Below are 22,122 nucleotides of genomic sequence, written 5' to 3'. Positions count from 1 at the left end.
TCTGTTAGTCTGAACCTCTGAGTGAGACCCATGCAGAGTCCCCTGCTGATGAGAGATAAGCATGTGGAATGAGCTGGAAATGTAGTTTTTGCCTTTTTAAACCACTGAAATGCAGGGGTTGTTTGTTACTGCAGCCTAAGCAGCCCAAGCAGCCCCTTGGAGGAAACACAGATGCTTCCACTACCGCCATATCTAGGACCCAGGGACAGAGATCATTTGGACAGTGCATAGAACAAGGGACAAGTAGGCATATGAGTGTAGGACAGAGTGGTCATGATTGGCAGGAGGTGATGGCTACTTCAGCAGTGAGCAGTATTGTAGAAAATGCATAGAACCCCATATCCTAACTGACATTGAATCAAGAAAAATAGTACTCATCTGGAATGGTCTTGAATATACTGGTTCAGTTCCAGGAAAGTCTCAAGGGAGGTTGAAGAGATTTGAAGACCTCTTGTATGTTTTTATAGACACGGTCTTCTTTCCTTCACAAAACAGGATGGAATTATCATGCAAAGTCTGCAGAGAAGGAAGCACAGATTAGGTGACTGTGGCTACTATGAGGGCCAAGAAGGCCCTCTCACCCATCCTATGGGATGTACCACCTGGGCCCAGTAGGCCTATGGAGAGGGGAGGGACTGGGGGCACCTGCTCACCCCTGTACCATGCCTGTTCTTCAGCTTCAGCTCTGGATCCCCAGAGAGGGACTGCTGCCTGCATCTGGGTTCCTGGTTAAATAGCAATCTAACAGGAAGTGTTTTCAGATCCTCCCTAAAATAATTGCTTTATATTCCCTCCAAGTAGGCACACCCCATTACCAAACCTGGAATTGAGACCTTTTCTAAATAGAAAAGCATGAACTTTGTGATAAAGCTTCTTTAGGCCCTTTATCTCCCTGTCCAGGCCAGTGTGTTCTCCAAAAAAGAGGAAAGATGGGATCCCAAGAGATCACAGTGTCCACCTGCATCCCACCAGCTGAGTCACTTGTCTGTTCCTGCAGCATTGACCTTTATTGAGCAAAACCTTGGAGTACTGGCATTTCAACCACATCCAGGAGGCTGACCACATCCAGGAGAATGGTAAGCAATCTTTCATATGTTGAATTACCAGTGCCCTTATCAAACCCTGGACAGAACATCATCATTTAAATAGCTCATGTCCTGATTCAGTGTTTCCCGAGCACTATGCCACAGAACCCAAGTTCTGGAAGACGTAGATGCTGGGCTACTAAGGGCTTCTCAGGTCAAAGCATTTAGGGGTTCATTGTATTCTGTTTTCCCTTCTCAGCAATTTGAACTGCTTATTAACACATTAAAGTTATTAAAGTTCTGACAGGTCCTCAAATAAAAAGTAATCTCTTTGACTGAAATAGATTGATTTAGTTATTTTTCTGAAATTTATTTGAATTTGATTATGAGCCATGTTTAGTATAGCAAAATGATTAACATCTTAAGAAATAATGAATTTTTCTCAAATTTATTTATTTTTCTGTATTTTTCTCAAATTTATTTGAATTTGGCTATGAGCCATGTTAGTATAGCAAAATGATTAACATCTTAAGAAATAAGAAACATTGCCACACTGACTTAAGTATTGCTCCCTTGATTTATCCCTATGACTTGGGGCAGCACCAACTCTTACCCTGTCCAGAGGAGTAAGTTAGGTTGGAGATGGACCGTGTTCAGTCCAGCCAAGATGTTTGCATGAAGTTCCTGAAGGAGTCAGCCCTTTCCAACTGGGAGACTTCCAGAATAAACAAAGATGTTCATGAATTTGGTGGGTTCATTGGGCATTACTAATTTTTCATTCAACATTTCTTTTGCTTTTTTATCTGAATGTTTCAGTAATTGATCATCTCAAGATCAGTAAGGAATTCACCTGGTCACTGTCACAGCTGAGGTTTTTCTGGTCTTCAGATATGCCTATTTTAGACAGAATAGTGCCCCCCACCTACCCATAAAGATATCCACATTCTACCCCCTGGAACCTATGAATATGTTACCTAACACAGCAAAAGGGACTTTCTGTCTAAATTAAGAATCTTGACATGGGGAGATTATCCTAGAATATGTGTGCGGCTCTAATGTAATCACAGGGTGTTTATAAGAGGGAGATAAGAAGGTTCATGAGAGAAAAAGATGTGATGAGGGAAGCAGAGGTCAGAGTAATGCACTTTGAAAATGGAGGAAGGGGCCATGAGCCAAGGAATGCAAGCTTGAAGAGGCAAGGAAATAGAGTCTCACTTAGATCCTCTCAAAGGAATGCAGCTCTGTCTATGCCTTGATTTTAGCCTTGTAAGACTTATTTTGGATTTCTGACCTCCAGAACTTTAAGATAATAAATTTGTGCTGTTTCATGTTTACCATAGTGAACTTACAGTAATTTGTTATAGTAAAAATAGGAAACTAATATAATACCTTAATGCTATCATATCTCAAACTGGCCCAGGCCCATATAATCAAACTTAGAGCGTCCACTCTAAAGGGAGATTATTCTGATTTAGAAGGAGCCAACTCCCAACATCTCCTTTCTACTTCCAGAAGCTGGGCCCCCTATGAGAGCAACTACTCCATATGGAGATGAATTATTGGTTATAATTATGGCTTCCTCAGGCATAGAAGGACCCCTCATAGACATGCTCAGACCACCAGAAGCAAGAGCGGTTGAGGCAGACCTAGCAGTGCAGGCTCAGAACAGGAACTGTGGGCTACTTTCTTGGACAGGTTGATTTTACCTTCTGCTGCATGCACCCAGCACCCCAACCAGTTCGCCTTATTCTGGACACCAGAGCACATATCAAGAGGTGGCGTCATTTCAGGAATAGGAAAGTCATGTGACCAAAGGAAGTTGTGGCCATGCATCATAGATACAACAAACAGAAACAATATAGAAGAACATGTGTGCAGAGGGGATACCTACATATGTGGCACCTGAAATTTAGGGCCACTCAGAGATCGTATCCTGGGAAGCCCATCCTGTTGGGGATGTCTTGCCCTTTAGAATATGATACTCCACAGACAAGCTCAAGATAATTTGAATTTCTGTCCCGTCCATCTGTATATACTATATTCTTTTAAAATAAAATCTACCTCCATCCACTCCCAAGGGACCTCTTGTTTTCTTTTTGTTTATTTATTTGAGGCAAGGTAGGAGGGTATTGCTTTTTCATTTCCTCCTTTTGGGGGCATCCTGGGTTTAGTAGATGCTTTTCAAAGTCTTTCATAATAATGCTTACTTGTCCAGCCTCCTTTTCCTATAGAGTATGGCCCGATGGATAGTGTCAACCAGGTAGTAGAGTCACACATTTGCTGTTGTACTTAGTATAACTAATTCATCCATTTCACTTTGATGTACAAGTGTCCTCATTTACCTAGAACAGATCCTTGACAGTATAGCTTCCAGCCCCATCACCTCCTTACTCTTACTAGCACATTAAGAGTCAGACTCAGCAGCTGGGAGCTAGAAGAACATCTACATCCTTGCTATTCAAAGTGAAGTCCACTGACCAGCATCATCAGCATCACATAGGAGCTTGCAAGAAATGTAGAATCTTGGGCCACATCTAAGACCTGCTCAATGAGAAACTAGTTTAACAGGAGTCCCAGGTGACAAGTATAGCACTCCTCTAGCAGAATCCACAACATACCAGTGTCATACAAAGGTCTGGGATCAAGCTGTGGGAAAGAAAACCATGTGGGAGATGGAATACCCCATCCTTCATGGGGATGGATACCTCCTTCTATTTGGGACTGCACGGTGTTGGAGGCTGTTATCCTGATGGCATTCACATGCAAACTGCTTCCTAACTCTGATTTTTACTCTTCTACACTGCTCTGAGTATGCTGAGAACCTGCTGTTGGGATAACCAATCATCTCAGATGCCTGGGACTGAGGCAGTTCTCAGACATGGGACTTTCCATTTTAAAACGAAGACTGTCTTTTCATACATTGCTGGTGGGAATGTAAACTGCTACAGCCACTTTGGAAAACAGTTTGACAGTTCCTCAGTAAGTTAAACATAGAATAACCATATGACCCAGCAATTTCACTCCTAAGGGTATACCCCAAATAACTGAAAATATATGTCCACTTAAAAACTTGAACAGGGGGACTGGGTGTGGTGGCTCATGCTTGTAATCCTAGCACTTTAGGAGGCCGAGGTGGGCGGATCACGAGATCAGGAGCTCAAGACCAGCCAACATAGTGAAACCCCATCTCTACTAAAAATACAAAAAAAAAATTAGCCAGGTTGGGTGGCGGGCGCCTACAGTCACAGCTACTCGGGATTCTTGAGGCAGGAGAATTGCTTGAACCTGGGAGGCAGATGTTGCAGTTAGCCGAGATTGCACCATTGCACTCCAGTGTGAGCGACACAGCAAGACTCTGTCACAAAAAAAACAAAAAACAAACCAAAAAAAACTTGAACAGGTGTATTCATAGTGGAACTATTCACAGTGGCCAAAAGGAAGAAGCAACTCAAGTGTCCATCAACTGAATGAATAAACAAAATGTGTTTTATCCGTACAATGGCATATGATTCAGCCATTAAAAATAATGAAGCTCTGAAACATAGATGAACTATAACATAGATGAACCTTGAAAACACTATGCTAAGTGAAGAAAGCTAGTCACAGAAGCCCACTTACTATATAATTCCTTTTATCTGAAATGTCCAGAAGTGAGAAAATTCATAAAACAGAAAGCAGATCAGTGGTTGCTGAGATCTTGGGGAAGGAGAAATAGGGAATGACTGCTAATGGGTGTAGGGTCTCCTTTGGGAGTGATGAAATGTTCTGGAACTACATAATAGCAGTGGTTGCAAACATTATGAATGTACTAAAAGTCACTTATTGTGCATGCTAAAATAGTGAATTCTGTGTTATGTGACTTTTACCACAATTAAACACTTCTTTAAAAAACATGACAGTCCCAGGCAAAGTGGGACATGTTGGTCACCCTACGGCTAGCATCCACACTCGTAAGGAAACCAGGCTCAACTGTATGGTAAGGGAAGATCACGATACTCAGAGATGCCATGCCAAGCTCCATGTTTTGGTGGCGAGGACCTGGGTCAGAGGAGTGGGTGTCATAACCTATTTCACCTCTCACACAGGAACCTAAAGGTTGTGGAGTCCTCTGCTTGGTAGAACTGGGGTCACCCTGACCCTGCCACATCAGACCCAGCGTCTCGACAGATACATGTGGTGTTAGATAGACGGGGAGACTCAACCAGTCATTAGCTACTCCTCAAAAACTTGTGCTCATTTGATCACCTCTAATAAAGGTTCTCTGGCTGTGAATCCAGACTACCCCTCCCTGGGATCTCTGGGTTTGGGATGGGAGATTCACGAGAAGTTGCCACAGGCATCTGGAATCCAGCCAGTGAGTTTTCAAGCCACCTCAAGGGCCCTTGCTCCTTTGTTGCCCTGTGTCTCCTCCCTTTGACCTACAGGGGCTCAGTTTCACTTTCTGTTTAACCTATTCTTGGACCTTGATTCTCACTACCCAACTTTTGCTCATCAATTGATAATGGGAGAAATGTTCACTTCTGTCTAGTCCTGGGCTCCCACAGAGCTGAGCAAGGATATTCCTCTGCCCCAACTGCCAGAGGCAGGAGATTAGACAGGGATGACAATTAAGGGGTTACTGGTATTAGGACAATCAGTAAAACTGGAGCTATAATTAGGTAAAAAAGAAAAAGCTAGAAATGTGGTTTCACTGGATAAAAAGCAATAAGTGAAGCATTCATAAAAATGTTTATCATCTATATTTAATTGCTCTGTAGCATAACATGATTATGTGTATCGGTAAATATGTATTGTATTAATATATTGTCACTTTAGATTTCCCCAGTTAACCCTCTGTGAGTTTACTCAGCCTTCATAATTTATGGCTCATGCAGCATGGTCATCTGTTTCCAACCTAGAAAATTAGTGGGCTTATGCCTCAGGCTTATGAGCTATCAGTTCTACGCCTTGACATTGCACTTGGTGATGCAGGGCAGAAGTAGTTTGGTGGTTTCTCAGCCCAAGGTTGAGTAAACAGATGTCCCGGAGTTGATTTTCCCCAGAATAATTGCATACAATGAGCACAAATGTTTAATTAATCAGGAATCTTGTGCTTATTATCTTTTCTCTGGGCTTCCACTGATAATGACCCAGAGGAAAATTCTTTTCCTTTGTGGGAATGATATTTTATTTAAAGGTTTTCATTTCATCATCTGATCCTCCCCCCAACCCTGTTTTCTAGTAAAAGAGAGAGAAAGAGACTGACTGAATGAATACCTGGAACACCAACAAAAGAAAGGAACACCCAAGCTCGTGACTGCAGAGAGGCAGTGATGCAGCTGGGCAGAGGGCATCTCCACCACTCAAGTCAGTCTCCAAACTATGCTGAACTCAGAATAATTTAATATTTTATATTCACTTGATGCAAACTTTTCTCCCCAAAATCAAAGTTGCAAGGAAGGAAAGAGAATTAAGCAAATGTTTAACATACAAGGAAGTGGAAAGGCACTTGTGTATGAAGTCAGGTTTGAGTTTTCAAGACAGAGCATTGCAGTCCGGGCTGATTCCCTAATGAAGGGCCCACTCGCCAAGCCTGGTGCGCAGCACAAAACATTAATCAGGACATTGTTTGCATTAAAGGGCTGAGTTTTCCAGTGGGTAATCATCAGGGAAACCCAGTCAAGGGCGAACAAGGACGGCAGCTCTGATTAATTAAACATCTGCACCGGGGCTAAAAGCAAGACTTACCCTGTTGGTTGTAGAAGAGCTGTTGATATTAATGCCACACGTGGAATTGGGAAATACCGTTTGCTGAAATCCTGTCTGTGTGGAAAGCTCCACATTCAGAGCATATCAAGTTATATCTCTGTATTATTTCAGCTGCTTCCTGTGCCACAAGATGTAAGGAGTACTGGGCAGAGTAATGGTATACTTAGCTTATCCCTTCAAGAAGGCAGCATTTGAACTAGCCTTGACACATAGGTTAAATTTGGCATCTGGGTGAAGGCTGTACTGTGAAGGGCATTCCAGGGAGTAGGGGGCCAGCATGAGCAAAAACAGGAGCTATGTCTTCATGGCCATGAGTCTTGGTCTGATTGGAGCTCAGGGACTGGAAAGCCAGTGAGAATCAGTGTTGCAAATGTATGTCCTAATGCCAGACACTGAGGTTCAATCTAAAAACCATGGAGCTATTGGAAGCTTCTTCAGTGGTGAATGGGTGGCCTGACCACAGTGTTCTCAGAAGAGTGATTTGGAGTAGTGGGGAAGATGGATGTCTGTGTAGGAGGGAGACCAACTTGGAGAAGCATCTGTTAAGATGGTACCCAGCGATGTAGGTGCTAAAGCAGACCAAAGTAGATGTAGTTCAAAAGAGAAAGGATTTTCACAGATAAAGTATACTACAAAAAGAGCTACAATGAGGGTTGCCAGATAAAATACAAGACGCTTATATTTGGACACACTGATACTAAATATTATTTGTTGTTTTATCTGAAATAAAAACTTACTTGTCATCCTTTTTTTTTGTTAAGTCTGGCAGCCCCAGCTCCTGTCAGTTACCTGGTGTGGCAGCTCTGAGAACGCACCTTTCAGATCTCCAACTGAAGGGAGAATGATTCATTAACTGAGGCCTCAGCTGCTGTATTCTGAAATTGCTTCATTTGTCCCAAGCCTGTGCTTCCTGTGGGCTGCTCTCAGTCAGTGACTTGGCATGGCAGGGATGCTAGGCATGGGACCTCTCTGATGGGTGACTTTGGCTCCAGGACTTCCCCTAGTATTGCACTGCAGTCTAAGATACTTCCACCCACCTTGCCTTCCTTCTCTCTCTCCTTTTAATGGAGTCAGATCCCTACTGTAGTCTGACAGCTCTCCAGCCTCTGTTGGCTCCTTTTTCCTCTAGGGGCTTGCCCTCGTAAAAAGCTTTGCACATAGAGCCCCTTCTTGGCCTCTTGTTCTAAAAAGACCCAGAGTAATGTATCTCGTGTCCCTATGGAAGATGGCAGGCACTGTGTCAAGAAAATTTTAAATTTTTAGATGTGGAATAGGAACCAGTGAGGGCTGTAAGGCAAAAAATAGTAAAAGGAGAGGAGAGAGAGGACTTAGAGGGGGGCAACATTTTTTTCTGATTTGGGTGTGTTTTACTTAGTCCTTGATGAGTGCACACCCAAATCATGCATAATATGTTTTAAAATGCCCATAATTCTTGCCCACAAAAATTCTGATTTAGGTCTTAGGTCTTAGATGATTCAGATGTCTGTGATCCTGATGTTCCCTCCAGGTTGAGAAACCTTGTTTTAAAGGACTTAGGTCAGATGGTAAATAGATTTTGTCTCTAAAGGAACTCTGATAAATTGATGATGCTTGGAAGGCTGTGCTGACAAAAGCTGTGTGGCCACATCTGGGCTCAGGGGAAAAGATCTGGGATTGATTAGGATGGTCTGGTAAGGTTGAGGGAATAGAGGCAGTAGGAGTGCTCTGTATTTGTCAGGCCTGCCTACGTTGGTGGACTATTAAAGCCATCATCCCATGCCTGAAAGGAAGCTATTGCTGTAGTCTGGGAAAGAAGCAGAAGGAAGGGCCTGAAGTATAGTTGAGGCTGTCAGGGTTAGAAAGGGAAAGATAGGGAGGTAAATGTGACATTTTTGGAGCTAGAAGGAGAAAGACTTGGGAACCAAATTGGTACACAAAGAAAAGATGAGAAAGACTCAGATAAGATTCTGAGGTTTCAGTGACTGAGGGGTGTGTGTGTGTTCAACTAGCTGGCCATAGCTCCTTGCCAACTGGACTAAGTCTTAGTTTGGGCTGTTACAGCAAAGTACCTTAATTAGGGTAGTTTATAAACAGAACTTTCTTTCCCATAGTTCTGGAGACTGGGAAGTCCAAGATCAAGGCTCTGTCACATTTGGTGCCTGGTTAGGGGCTATTCCTCATTGATAGCACCTTTTATTTGTGTTCATATGGCAGAAAGGCAAGAGGGCAAGGCAGCTCTCTGGGGCCTCTTTTTTAAGGGCACTAATCCCATTCATGAGGAGAGAACCCTCATGACCTAATCATCTCCCAAAGACCTCGCCTTTAATACCATCACCTTGGTGATTTGGTGTCAACACAAATATCTCGAGGTGAGGGCACAAACATTTAGACAACAGCAGACTGGCGATTTGAGTTACTCTCTGTATACATCATAGCAGTAGCAGCAGCAGTAATGGTCATCATCAGTCTTTTTATTTTCTAGTTCATTATACCTCTGTTGTTTTATATGAATGGAATATTTAAATGAATAGATAAATGTAAAGATTCATATTTAGTTATGTGCATATTTGTTGTTTAGATATAAAAATGTGTATAGAAATTTAATCTATTCTGAAGCACTTTACAAGATTTTTTTACATAGTCTATAGGTGTGTACTCTTCAATTTATCTTTACTAGAAAAAGAATGTGTTGATTTAAAATGAATTTAGATTAAGAATATGAACATCTGATGTGCAAAAGTAGCAATGTGTATGGTGTGTTAAGGACAAAAGAACATCTATCTGGAGGTGCCTCTCACTAGGAGGTCCCATGCTTGGTCAGGCATGCACCCACAGGGAGGGGAGAGGTGACAGAGATTGTAGGATTGTGACCGCAGAATGCAGAGGACCTGACTCATTTCCCTTCCCGTGCTGCAGGCCATGGTTTGTGGTGGCAGCTCACCACACTGGCCAAGAGTTTGCCTCTCCTACCATTCCCACTCCATGTGATCTCTTCCCAAGGTGCCAGCTCCTGGTTTTCCGTCTGGGGGACACAGACATTTTTTCAAGAGGGTGGAGGGAAAATCAACATGAAGATTAATGGACTTCAAAGAAGAAAGAGAATGAAAATATTGGAAATCTCTGTCTGTGATTCAGCATTCAGGGGCACAAGAATACACTGGAGACAAGAAGAGCCAAGTCCAGTTCTGAGGCCAGAGCTTTGAGTTTACGAAGTCACTTAGAGACCTCGCCTTATGCAACATAGCCATGAAATTAGTGGTTGACTGTCGCCCACTTTCTCTTCTTTCTTGAATGCTGGTGAGGGACTTAGGTTTAAGATGAATTTTATGTTTAGGAGCATTCATTTGAAAATAGGTTTTTCAGTCTGCATTTGTAAAAATATCTTCTCCCAACCAGAACACCAACACATGTTCCACATATGTGGACATTCTATGGGATAACATGCTACTGATTACTACACAAAAGTAAATTATTAATCTCATTTTAAGTAACATAGGAAATTTTTAGTGACTTGTAAATCCAATGTTTTCCACCCGAAAAACATGAAAGAATGTTCACTACAAATCTAACGTGTTAAGTTGCATATACATGGACCAGCAGATCCACTCGTCACTGTAGACGCTGGCAGTCATCTAGCCAGACTAGAGTCACAGTGTTTACTGTGATATGCCAAATTACCTGAATCTGTTGCACTCTGATTTCTCTCTAAAAAACCAAGTTGTCATGGTCAGGGAGCTGCTCCCTCAATTGGATCTGTACAGGGCTTTAGGGAAATCGAATGGCCAGTTAAGCTAATCACAGGTGTGAATTCCTTATGGGCCCCCTGAGGACAGCCCAGAGAATGTGTTTCCCAGCTGCAAGAGGTACACTGAATTATAATATGTAACCACTTCCTGAGGGGTGGATATGATTCCCTGGCTGCCAAACAGGGCCATTTTTGATGAGGCTCCACTAGAAGGTACATGTTGAGGTGGGCTAGCTACTGTACACCATGGTCCATGAGCACGCCCTCCACCCCAGGGCTCTGTGGGTTGCGGCAGCCCCCAGGATTCATCTGTACAAGCAGCCCCCAGAGCAGGGTAGGGACCAAGCTCGCCCCTCCTCAGTTCCCACTGCTTACTCTCCAGCAGGGGAGCATGGCCAGTGCTGCTCAGCTCACCAAATGGTGCCAAACAGGCCCTGAGAGCAATATGTTCAAAGGCCTTTTTGTCTAGGAATGCATCTGTGCCGAGGAAGGGAATGTTATGCATGGCATGCACGGATGGGCTTTCAACCCACCCAAATCCAAACCTCATTTTCTCTCTGGGAGACAGGAGGGTGGCAGGAGAGGAAGCCAAGAGGGCAAGATGCTGCCAACATTCAAGCGGGAAGGGCCCTGCTCTGGAATGAGCACATTGGCAGAGGAATGCATTTTAAAAATGTTGTGGCGAGTGAGACACCAAGGTTTATTTTAAAATGAAAGATTTATGAAAGCAGCCTGATACCTGAGGGAAAAAAAGAGATGAGAGTTGAAATAGATGATGGTTTGCAAGCTTGGATGACATGGACCATGAGAGCAATGTGGAGGACTGGCAAGGAGAACAAGAGCCACTGGCTGTGGGCGAGAGGCCAAGAAGAGAGTTTGGGGAGGGCACTGGGGGGCATAGGTGGCCAGTCTGGGATCTGGCTTCTCATCCTACTTCCACATTAGTTTCCCTGACCTGGGAGTGCTTTCTCACCTGTACAGGGAAGTGGGGACAAGACACATTGTTGTAAGGCACAGATATCCATTGGCTCCAAGGAGCAGACAGAGACTTTTTCTTTGTTTTTTAAAGACAGGGTCTTGCTCTATTGCCCAGGCTGGAGTGCAGTGGCACCATCATAGCTCATAGTAGTCCCAAACTCCTGGGCTCGAGTGATCCTCCCTCCTAGGCCTCCCAAAGTGCTGGGATTTCAGGCATGAGCCACCATGCCTGGCCAACAGAGAACTTACTGTAAGGATAAGGATTAGCTCCTAGAACCTGAGGAAGGGGTGAGAATCAGGGAAACTCTAGGGATGTGGCAAAACAGGGACAAATGGCAGGCTCTGCAGGGCCTGGATTCCAGGTTTAGTGAGCTCTAAAAGTCTTCTGCCCTAGTACAGCTCCCCCACAAGATCCACATTCTCAGAAGGGCAATTCTAGCTGGTCTAGCATGGGTCATGTTCTCATCTGCTGACCAGAGGAGGGCACCCAAACTATGAGCCAGGGAAGACAGGTTCCCAGAAGAGGATTGAGGGAACTGGAGCGGGACAAACAGAAACACCAGTGTCCACTGTGCAGGGTTAGAAGAAAACCACAAGCAGGCATCACCTCAATACCACGGAGTCGTGGAAGCAAGGGAAGGCTCTAGAATGTGTCTGTAGTACTGCTTTGTATGTACTCTTGCAGGGGTCCCCAACCCCTGGGCCATGGACTGGTACCAGTTTGTGGCCTGTTAGGAACTGGACTGCACAGCAGGAGGTGAGTGGTAGGAGAGTGATGGAAGCTTCATCTGTATTTACAGCCACTCCCCATCACTCACAATAAGGTCTGAGCTCCACCCCCTATCAGAACAGCACCACCATTAGATTCTCATGGGAGTGCGAGCCTTTGCACATGGGAGGGATCTGGGTTGTGTTCCTTATGATAATCTAATGCCTGATGGTCTGTCGCTGTCTCACATCACCCCCAGATGGGACCGCCTAGTTGCAAGAAAACAAGTTCAGGGCTCCCACTGATTCAACACTATCATGAGTTGTATAATTATTTCCTTATATATTACAATGTAACAATAATAGAAACCTAGCACAATAAATCTAATGCGCTTGAACCATCCCGAAACCATCCCCCTACTCTCCACCCCTTGTCCGTGGAAAAATTGTCTTACACAAAAAATTGTCTCTGGTGCCAAAAAGGTTGGGAAGCTCTGTGTTACTGTATTAACCTCCTACAGTCTCCCTGAGAGAGAGGAAACTGAGGACAGAGGCTCAGGAAATTGGGTTCTCCCAACATCCTGTGCTAAGACCGTGTGGTGGGGCCCCAAGGGCAGGTGTGCCTCCTGGTTGTCAATAGTGCCCACACAGGGAGCTCAAGGGAGGAGGGGAGTAGAATGGTGTCTTCCAACCTGAGGCTGCCCCAGAGTTCTGCATGCTTCATATATGCACAACAGAATTTTTTCACCTAAGCTTCTTAATATAAGTTTGAAGATCAAGTGCTTATCTCATATCTTACATATTTTCAGGAATGCTGGAAGAGAGAAAACATGCCACCTGGTAGCATTTCCAGAAAGAATTAGCTGGGGAAAGGAAGCTGCAACATGCACTGACAGGGGCTAGGTTCAGTCACTGGCTTTGTGTTGCTGCAGAGCCCTTCTTGTTTCCGTAGCAAGACGCGTGGCTTCTCTTGCATTGAAGTTCCCACCATCAGCGTCTATCAGCCTTTCTTACAAAGAGATGCAAAGATTTAATGGTTTCAGGAGGGAGGCCACCTAATTTGACACACATTTGACACATTCTGCACATTCTTGTACTTGAATAACACCACCTGTAGGCTGGTGAGATGGCATTTTCAACGGGTGGTAAACTGCCTTTTTTAGCTGATTGTGGGAAGGGAGATTGCACACATTTTTTCCACAGTAATATGATTTCATCTGAGAACAACTGCAGGAGCCACTCTTGGGAATGCAACCAAGGTTCAATGTGGAGGTCATTATTGGTATTAGACGTTTCAGTGTGTGTGACATAGTTGAGTTCTCTTGAACTCCTCAAGGAAGCCTCCTGTTGTGAGTTCTGTCCAACAGAATGGACAGGGGGCCAGCATTCTCACCATTGCCCCAATCCTGGGGGACAAGTGGCTTGAGTGTTTTAAAGAGCTAATATAGCTTGAGACTTTACCTATCAAAGTTTCCCTGGAACTCAGGTTGCCACTACAATCATCTTTTTCATGCTGTGGGCTTTATTCTCCAGAGTTTTTACATGTGGAGTCCTCCTTTAGTTTTCAAATTTTGTGGACCCAAGGGTAACTTGGAGAGTGGGGTCTATCCTCCCCATCCCCAAGCCAAACTTAATAAATACACAATTGAGAAGAAACATAGTACACTTGATATGCAAAGACAGTTTCAAATTGAGTCTGCCAGCCCCCATCTTTCAACCACATGGCTACCCCTAAGACCTTTGGTGACTCGTTAGTAGGCTGAATCAAATGAATTATACACTGAGAATGAAAGAAAAACTTAGGTAAGGCAGCATTTTGTAACGGAACTGTTTTCTCAGCTCCCAGGTTTTGACGGCAGCTCTCAGCTAATCCAGATATCTATTTACAATAGCATTTGGAGAGATCCTTCAAATTGGGCCTTAAATGCAAAAAGAACATATGAAGAAAGAATCTACAGGAGTATTTGAACTACATATATGTTAATACATAATTAACATGGGTATTATTATTTATAAAAAACACAGTGGATCCCTTTAAAAAATTTCAATTCCTTCCCCCTAAGTCCCTTATGCAGTTATGCCTAAGAGAATTGTCTTCTTTCTTGTGGTGTGCACTTTCTCTTAATTTAACACCCAAGTTCACAGATTACTTCCTGCCATATGGTCTGTGGGGAATGTCACCACCTGTGACGGGGCTCTTATTTATGAACTGAGGAACGTTCTGCATCTTGGTATGTGGGCTAATTCAAAATCCATTCCAAGTTCCAAGCCTTTATGATGATTTCTAAAAGAGATTACTTTCCTCCAGCATTCTTTGCTTACTTCTAGTTACTTCTAATTACTTACTTCTAGTTACTTATTTCTCGGGGATTTACCTTTCTTTTGGCATGGTCTTGTAGCTTCCTGTTTCTCTGAACATTTTATCCCTGCGGCGTCTATGTGTTTCATTCTCCCCTTACTGAAGATTAGAGGAGGGGATTGATATTTGTTCCAACAAATATTTATTCAATATCGAGTATGTCAGTCACTGGGCTAGGTGTTGTGTGGAAGAGTAACCTCCAAATTTGATCAGAGTTGAAAATAAACTCTGCCGCTATGCAGAAACATGCTCACCTTGATGTTTCCTGTGAAACACTATCAACACCTTCCCTGGTTACAACAGCTGACTCTTAACCTTTAATAATTTTGTGCCCACCAGGCACGGTGGCTCACGCTTGTAATCCCAGCACTTTGGGAGGCTGAGGTGGGCAGATTACAAGGTCATGAGTTCCAGGCCAGCCTGGCCCACGTGGTGAAACCCCGTCTCTACTAAAAATACAAAACTTAGCTGGGCATGGTGGCACATGCCTGTAATCCCAACTACTTGGAAGGCTGAAGTAGGAGAATTGCTTGAACTGGGACCCAGAGGCAGAGGTTGCAGTGAGCCAAGATCACGCCACTGCACTCAGCCTGGGCTACAGAGTGAGACTCCGTCTCAAAATAATAATAATAATAGTAATAATAATAATTTTGTGCCCACAGCTGGGCTACACAATCATTGATGGCATAGCTCCATACAAGAGAAGTGTTGAAGAAAAGTTATTGGTTGCAGAGATACTAATTATTTCCTCTAATGATCATTTCTTCTCTTCCTCTAGGACCTTTTGCCAAAAAGTTCTCTCTCCATAGACCAACAGGAAGTTCCCTAAGTACTATGAGACCTTGTCTCTGTCTATAGCTGGCTGCATTAGACATGGATTCCTCACCCAAGGGGAGGAAGACACAGAAACTACATTAGTTGTCTTGGGAATGTGAATTGAAAAGGCAAGTATTTGTGAATGCTGAGACCTACATTTTGTGGTTTCCATGATGACCCAAGAACAGGCCAAGAAAGCCATCAGCACAGGGAGACAAAAAAGAAATTTCTCTATTTTAACCAGCACAAAAAAAAATGCCTCTCAACTGTCAATCACAAATTCTGAACCAAGACTCCAATGCCTTACTTGGGTTTGAGGTTTAAATTTACACTACAGATGTGGTCTAGGAATATCTGAGATGAGATATTAACATAAAAATGTGATTCTATACTATTCAGCCATAAAAAAGAATGAAATCCTGTCATTCACAGCAACATGGATGAGCCTGGGGGACCTCATGTTAAGTGAAATAAGTCAGGCACAGAAAGACAAATACTGCGCATTCTTATTTGTGGGGGCTGAAAAAGTTGTGCTCATAGAAGTAAAGAGTGGGATTCTAGGATAGGGGATGGGGAGGAAAGGATAGTTATGGATACAAAATTATAGCTAGATAGAATAAGTTCTAATGATCTATATAGCATTGTAGGATAACCCTAGTTAACAATAATTTATTATATATTTTCTAATAGCTAGAAGAGAGGATTTTGAATGTTTCCAACACACAGAATAATGTGTTTGAGGTGATGACTATTCTATTTACCCTGAATTGATTATTACATATTGCATACATATATCAAAATGCCACTCAGTACCCAATAAATATGTACAATTATCACGTCAATTAAAAATAAATAAATGAATAAATGTGATTCTAGGCATGATGCCATGCAATCATGAACCAAGCACAAAACTCTCTAATGGGTCACATACTCAACCCAGCCCACACAAGATCCCCTGAATAGATAAAGTTCCACTGAAGATGATCTCAGCTTCCAAAAGTATGAAGTATATTAGGAAATGATTCCCCATGAGAGAGAACCAATGGGTAGAATACACATCAGGATCAGATCCCCTGTCACTTCAGATAATAGATGTATTACATAAAGACTGTAAGTGTGTTTAAAGTGATTCAAGGCATAAAATTAGGAATTGAAAACCTAATAAATAATGAAATATATCAGGTACCATGAAAAAAAAAAAGAGATTTGAAAAAGAAACGAATAAAACTTCTAGATGTAATAAATGTGGTCATCAATTTTAATGGATTAGATATGGTTAAAGGAAAAAGTAGTAAACTGGAAGAGATCTAATTCCAATTCAGAATGCATCACAAAAACATAAACATGAGGGAGTAACTAAAGATATGGAAGGAAGAATGGGAAAGAAGAAGAGTTTAGAAGAAGAAATAGAAAATGAAGAAGAAATATTCAGAGAGAAAAAGGACTGAGAATTTTTTTACAATGGCTAAAAGATAAATATCATGAGATTCAGAAAGTACAGTAAGCCATGAGCTGAATAAGTAAGTGTGAATTCAAACGTCAAGTCCACTATAATGAAATTGCAAAATACTGATGCCGAAAAGTTCTTAAAGCAATTAATATTTTTTTGGTAAGAAATATAATTAGACAGGCAGCAGATTTCTTAACAGCAACAACAGAAACCAAAAGTTAATAAGATGACATACCCAAAGCAGTAAGAAAAATCGCTGTCAAATTGCAATTATGTATCCAGCTAAACTATTACTCAACAACACATATAAAATTAAGGTTTTATTTGGTTTGGTCACCAAAAACTCTTGTAAAGTAATTGCTAAGGGGTTTATTTCAAGTAGAAGAAAATTGAACTAAAAAGGATGGGATGAACTCTAAGAGGAGAAGTTAAATTTAAACAAACATTTCTCTATGGAAGTTAATAATATTGACAGATTTTAAAGGCATAACAGTGAAAATGAGATATTTGACAACAATAGTAGATAAAATGGGTGGGAGATGTTTGGAGCTCTGAAGATTGATAGGTGAGTAGAGATGACACTTTGTACTTTTCAAAGTCAAGTATGTGTGTTAAGACTGTAAGGATAACATCTAAAAAGTCTGTATTTATATACAGAAATACAAGTAAGACTGATAATTACCAAATCAGTAGAATAGGAAAAGAGGAAATAAAGAAAATAGGATCAATTCCACTAAAAGTTTGGAAAAAAGAAAGCAAAGATCATATATATATATAGCAAGGTAAATACAAAGCCCAAACTAGAGTGGCAGAAATAAATCCTAAATAAATGTAAATGAACTAAATGTATCTGTTAAAACACAGAGATTCTTAACTTGGATGAAAAAATAAAAATCTATGTGGTTTTATAAGAGAAAATATAAGGGCAAAGAAAAGAACAAAAACAGAAAAAAAAAATAGAAAAGACCTATCAGGCAAAAAAAAAAAAAAAAGCCAAATATAGTTATATTTATGCCAAACTAAAGGGCAAAATTCATGATTATTGGTAAAGATTATTATAAAAATGTAACAATTCTACTACATATATAATATGATAGTCTCAAATAAAAAGCAAAACTTGAAGTCCCAAGAGGAACTGTCAAATTACAATCATAGTAGAAGTTTTAACACATCTGTCTTAGGGAAGTACAGCTGATTTTAAAAATTAGTGATGAAGACTTTTCAATAAGTCATTTTAGGAATGATAATGACAGTTGTCCAAATAATGCTTCTGGTTCCAGCTCAATAAGGTGTAGGGTCCTTCTTAGGCAAACTTTCCATAGTAAACTCCTATGGGGAGGAGGGAGCAGGATTCTCTGACCTTCACTGTCACCTGTGCAGGACTCCCTCTTGTGGCTGAGGCCCCTATTCCAGCCTTGATTCAGGGAGGGGGCGATTTTGGCATGTGAGTGCTGTTATGTAACTTGGCTATGATTTTTTTCCTTCTGCTTTTTAAGTTAGTGCAAGCTAGTGTGGCCTCAAGATTTCTTGCACACAGCTGAGACAGCAGAAAGTTACATGCGTTAGTTAGGATGCAGGCTAAATGGCTGTCACAAAGACGGGAGAATACAGTGGCTCAGAGGAGGCTGATTATTTCTACCCCCGGAACAGTCTAGGTTCCCTGCAGATCGGTAGCCCCTGGCAGGTAGGTGGCGCTGTTCCGTAAAATCATCCAACTTCCTTCTATTGTGTTGCTCCAGTAGCCCCTAATGTTGTCCTTTTCCTCATTCTTATGTCCGCGTTCCAACCCATGGGAAGGGCAAGCAGCTACTTTAAAAAGATGTGACCCAGAATTTGCACACATTAATCCCACTCATGTCCCTCTCCTTGGAAATCAGTCATATGGCCCCCCTGAGCTACATGGGTGTCTGGGAAATACCATCTCCAGCCAGGCAGCCATCTTCCTTGCTCCTGTGTGTGTGTGTGTGTGTGTGTGTGTGTGTGTGTGTGTGTGTGTGTGTGTAATGAGGGGAGGAGGTGAGGGGAGGTGTGTTCATTCTATTACCAGTAGGAAGGAGATTGGACCAGATGACAGAAGAAAATGAGCAGTGTCTGCCACAGCATACAAGTTTATTTCTAATCATCACCTACTTATTACATGTGAGGGACACTGGAACCTTTCAGAATCTAAGTTTTATCATCTAGAAAACTGCACCTCACAGAGTTGTTATTAATGGCAATCAAGATGAAGGGAGAGAAGATAAGGGCCAGCTGGGTGCCCTGTTAGCCCCTCACTCTGCAGTTCCTCCTCTGCATAGCACAGAGGCCCCTAGCCAGACGCACACTCCACTACAGAGCCACAGGCACCATGTTGGAGGCTGGCCAACACTTTGCCCAGTCCTGCCTCTGTTCCTGGAGCCCCTCTTTCCTTATCCTGATCCCCCCATTTCTCCTTCCTGCCTCTCCCCAGTGAAGGGATTCTGCAGACTGATGGACTGTCATCCAGAAGGTGGAGGCAGACCCCAGATTCCTGAATTCTTGAAGGAAAGGGATTAATGAGCCCTCAGAGTTGTCTCGGGGCTGGAGCTCATCCCGGTGCCTGCTCCGGCTGGGACGGCCCGCCGCAGAGAGAAAGGCAGGCGGCTTCGAAGCTTTGGTCATGCTGCCCCGTAGGTGACCTGTCAAGTTTTGTTTGTGACTGTTTGTGCCCAGTGGTGCAGGTCACACGCTGAGCTCCTCCCAGGAATTTGATCATTTGCAGTCGTAAAGTGCAGGAGCTTGGATCTGTCCGAGCAGAGGGTTAAATCATAGAGTGTTTTACAAGAGCAGCTATAGGGAATGCCTTGTTTTCTCCTTATATGGCTATTTTTCTCAGTCCAGAATCCCAGGGTGTATTTTACGTGGTTGAAATACACAAATGGAGTCACAGTCTTAGCCAAACATGCTATGTGGCTTTAAAATTAACAAGCTTCTCTCTACTTCTGTACCCCAAACACACATTCACATACACAGTTCTGTTGAGACTCTGCAAAGATACTCTCCTCTTTTTTTTAGCCAAAAAATATTTGATGGGGGTGAATTTCTACAATTCCCTTGATTTATGCATGAGAAATATTTCTTTTGAGGATAGTCATTTGCAAGCGTGTGGGTAAAATATAAGCATCAAGTTTTTAATGAGTGGCTACTGTGTGTGTAGCTAGCTCTAGGGTATAAAGACAGAATGGGGTGCCCAGCATTAAAATATGACAAAGCAAGATGTTTAATGAAAGTTCAAGATAACACTGGGCAAATTAGCAGAAGGCAACACTAGGTGAGTAAGCACATGAGCTTCCTCTTTGACAGGGGCTCAGAGGAAGGAGAAATCTGTTAGATGGGTGTGTTCAGGACAGATTTCATAGAAGAAATGGAGGTTTGAGCTAGTTGGATTTGGCCAACTAGATCAGTGGGGAGTGGGGAGGCATTCGGGTGCAGGGAAAAGGCCTAAGGGAAAATGCAGAGGAAATAAACTGAAGAAGCTTTTAGAAGACAGCGAATAATCCAGTGTCTAGAGCAAATGGCTCATGTGGGAAAAAGGAAGCTTAGGTGGGCAAGATAGGCTGAGGCTGGGAATGTTCTGTGCAAGTCAGGCGAAGAAGCAGGGCTTTTGGTTTCATGGTAAGGGGAAGGCAATGAAGACTTTTTAGTACTTATTTTGATCTGAACCAGGTGTCTGTGAGTTCCAGGATTTCCAATAATTTATATTTCCAAAATGTTATATTTTTCTTTTAGCCTACCTTAGTGAATATCACTTAACCCAGAAAACTAGGATTGGATTAATTAAATATGATGTTTGGATATTGAAAATAGGAGGGCTTATCGAAATTTCCTTATTGGTGATTTCATAAATGAGAAATACAGAAATATGTTGAATATAGTTCTTGGCCATACCTTCTGGAACACAAACTATGAATTCAGGTTTTTCAGGGAAAAGTTGAATGACCAACTTTCATTCTTTGTGGGCAGAGGAGGAAATTTTGGAGAAAAAATTTGGCATTGGTTTCAGATCCAGAAACACCATATTTTGAGCAAGTGTGGATGAAAATGTGCATTTCAGGGGCATTTTGAAGATGAAACCTGGCATGGGAATTATGTTCCCCAAAGCCCACTTTCTGAGTCTCATTCAGTCCTCATTTTGGTTTTCTTTCAGAGATAAAGCTGAAATTATTGTGCATATTATAATTGCAAAGAAACTGCCATGGAGTTTTAATGACTTTCCCAGACTCAGTCAGCTAGTTTGTGGTGGAGCAAGACTCTTGCGAAGCTGGTGGGATCCAAGCAGCGTCTCTGGAGTAGTAAACTGGCAGTGGGCGGGCTCCAGTGGATTAGAGGCGGAGGCATACAGTCAAGGAGGCAATCAAATTAGACCACAGAGCCTGTTGCAGCCAGGCAGGTGTGAGATGGTAACAACTGGGAATGAGGCATGAAAGAGAAAGCCCTTGTGAAGAGGATCATGAGGATTCTGGCCTGAGAGAAGAGGGCCCCATCAACCTAATAGGCAGCCTCTGGAGGCCAGGTGGCAGGGAGGGCTTCTGGGCAGGACCAGCTTCAGCAAAGACTGAAAGAATGAAGTTGTTTCATTCCCCAGGGACCTTGAGCAAGTTACTTGATTTTTCTGAGCCTCAGCTTCTTCCTGTGCTAAATAAAGTGAATTATAACCCCTGAGGACAAAATGTTAAGAGGATTAAATGAAAAGGCTGGATGAAGCATCTAGCTTAGTCTCTGGGACACATCTGAGTTCAATACAGATTTTTTGAATGGGTGCTATCAAGAACTGTCAAGCTAGCAATGCTATGGAGACCTGCAGCTTCTCTAGGGGTGAGGGGGGTAATGGGGTTTATGTCCAAGAACAAAAGAGAGGTTCCAAGGAAAAGTGTCTTGGAGAATAACTCTCTTTTTTGTTTTCATTTCTAATAGTTCATTAAACAAGATGAGGAAAAATACACACACACATACAGACACCAGATAAAACTGAATGCTTCCTTCTGCCGGAGACATACTGTAGGTGAGTGAAGTGCACCAAGGACAGTAGGTGCCCTTTGTAGGCCTTTCAAGGGTCATTTGAGATGATGCTATTTTCCTACTTTAAAACCTCCTTCTAAAATATTTAGTGCTGGCAGTGGGGGATGGTGAAGCCAGAGAGATTGGGGGAAAAAACAGGATACATATGAGTTCTATATAATTATTCACTATCAAAATACATATTATTTGCAAATGTTTATTATAAAATCCATTGTGTAATACAACTCATTCTTACATGTTTTTGTGTTATTAATGCCGTTAATGTATCCTTGTTCTC

General features: G+C 42.4%; 1 protein-coding gene across 1 annotated transcript in view; it reads left to right on the top strand.

Annotated features, from left to right (window-relative positions):
• Window positions 1-17,767, top strand: part of CCDC171 (coiled-coil domain containing 171) — a 408,737-nt gene extending 390,970 nt beyond the window's left edge. The window contains exons 28-29 of the transcript XR_010344271.1: window positions 998-1,076; window positions 15,321-17,767. The gene's annotated coding sequence lies outside the window, so the exon portion shown is untranslated. The remainder of the gene's footprint in view (window positions 1-997; window positions 1,077-15,320) is intronic.
• The last annotated feature ends 4,355 nt before the right edge of the window (window positions 17,768-22,122 follow it).

Source organism: Aotus nancymaae, unplaced genomic scaffold (genome assembly GCF_030222135.1).
Source record: "Aotus nancymaae isolate 86718 unplaced genomic scaffold, 86718_ANA_hifiasm-v0.15.2.pri h1tg000003l, whole genome shotgun sequence".
NCBI classification, from domain to species: domain Eukaryota; kingdom Metazoa; phylum Chordata; class Mammalia; order Primates; family Aotidae; genus Aotus; species Aotus nancymaae.
Note: the sequence above shows the minus strand (reverse complement) of the source record. Positions and strands in the feature narration are given on the sequence as shown.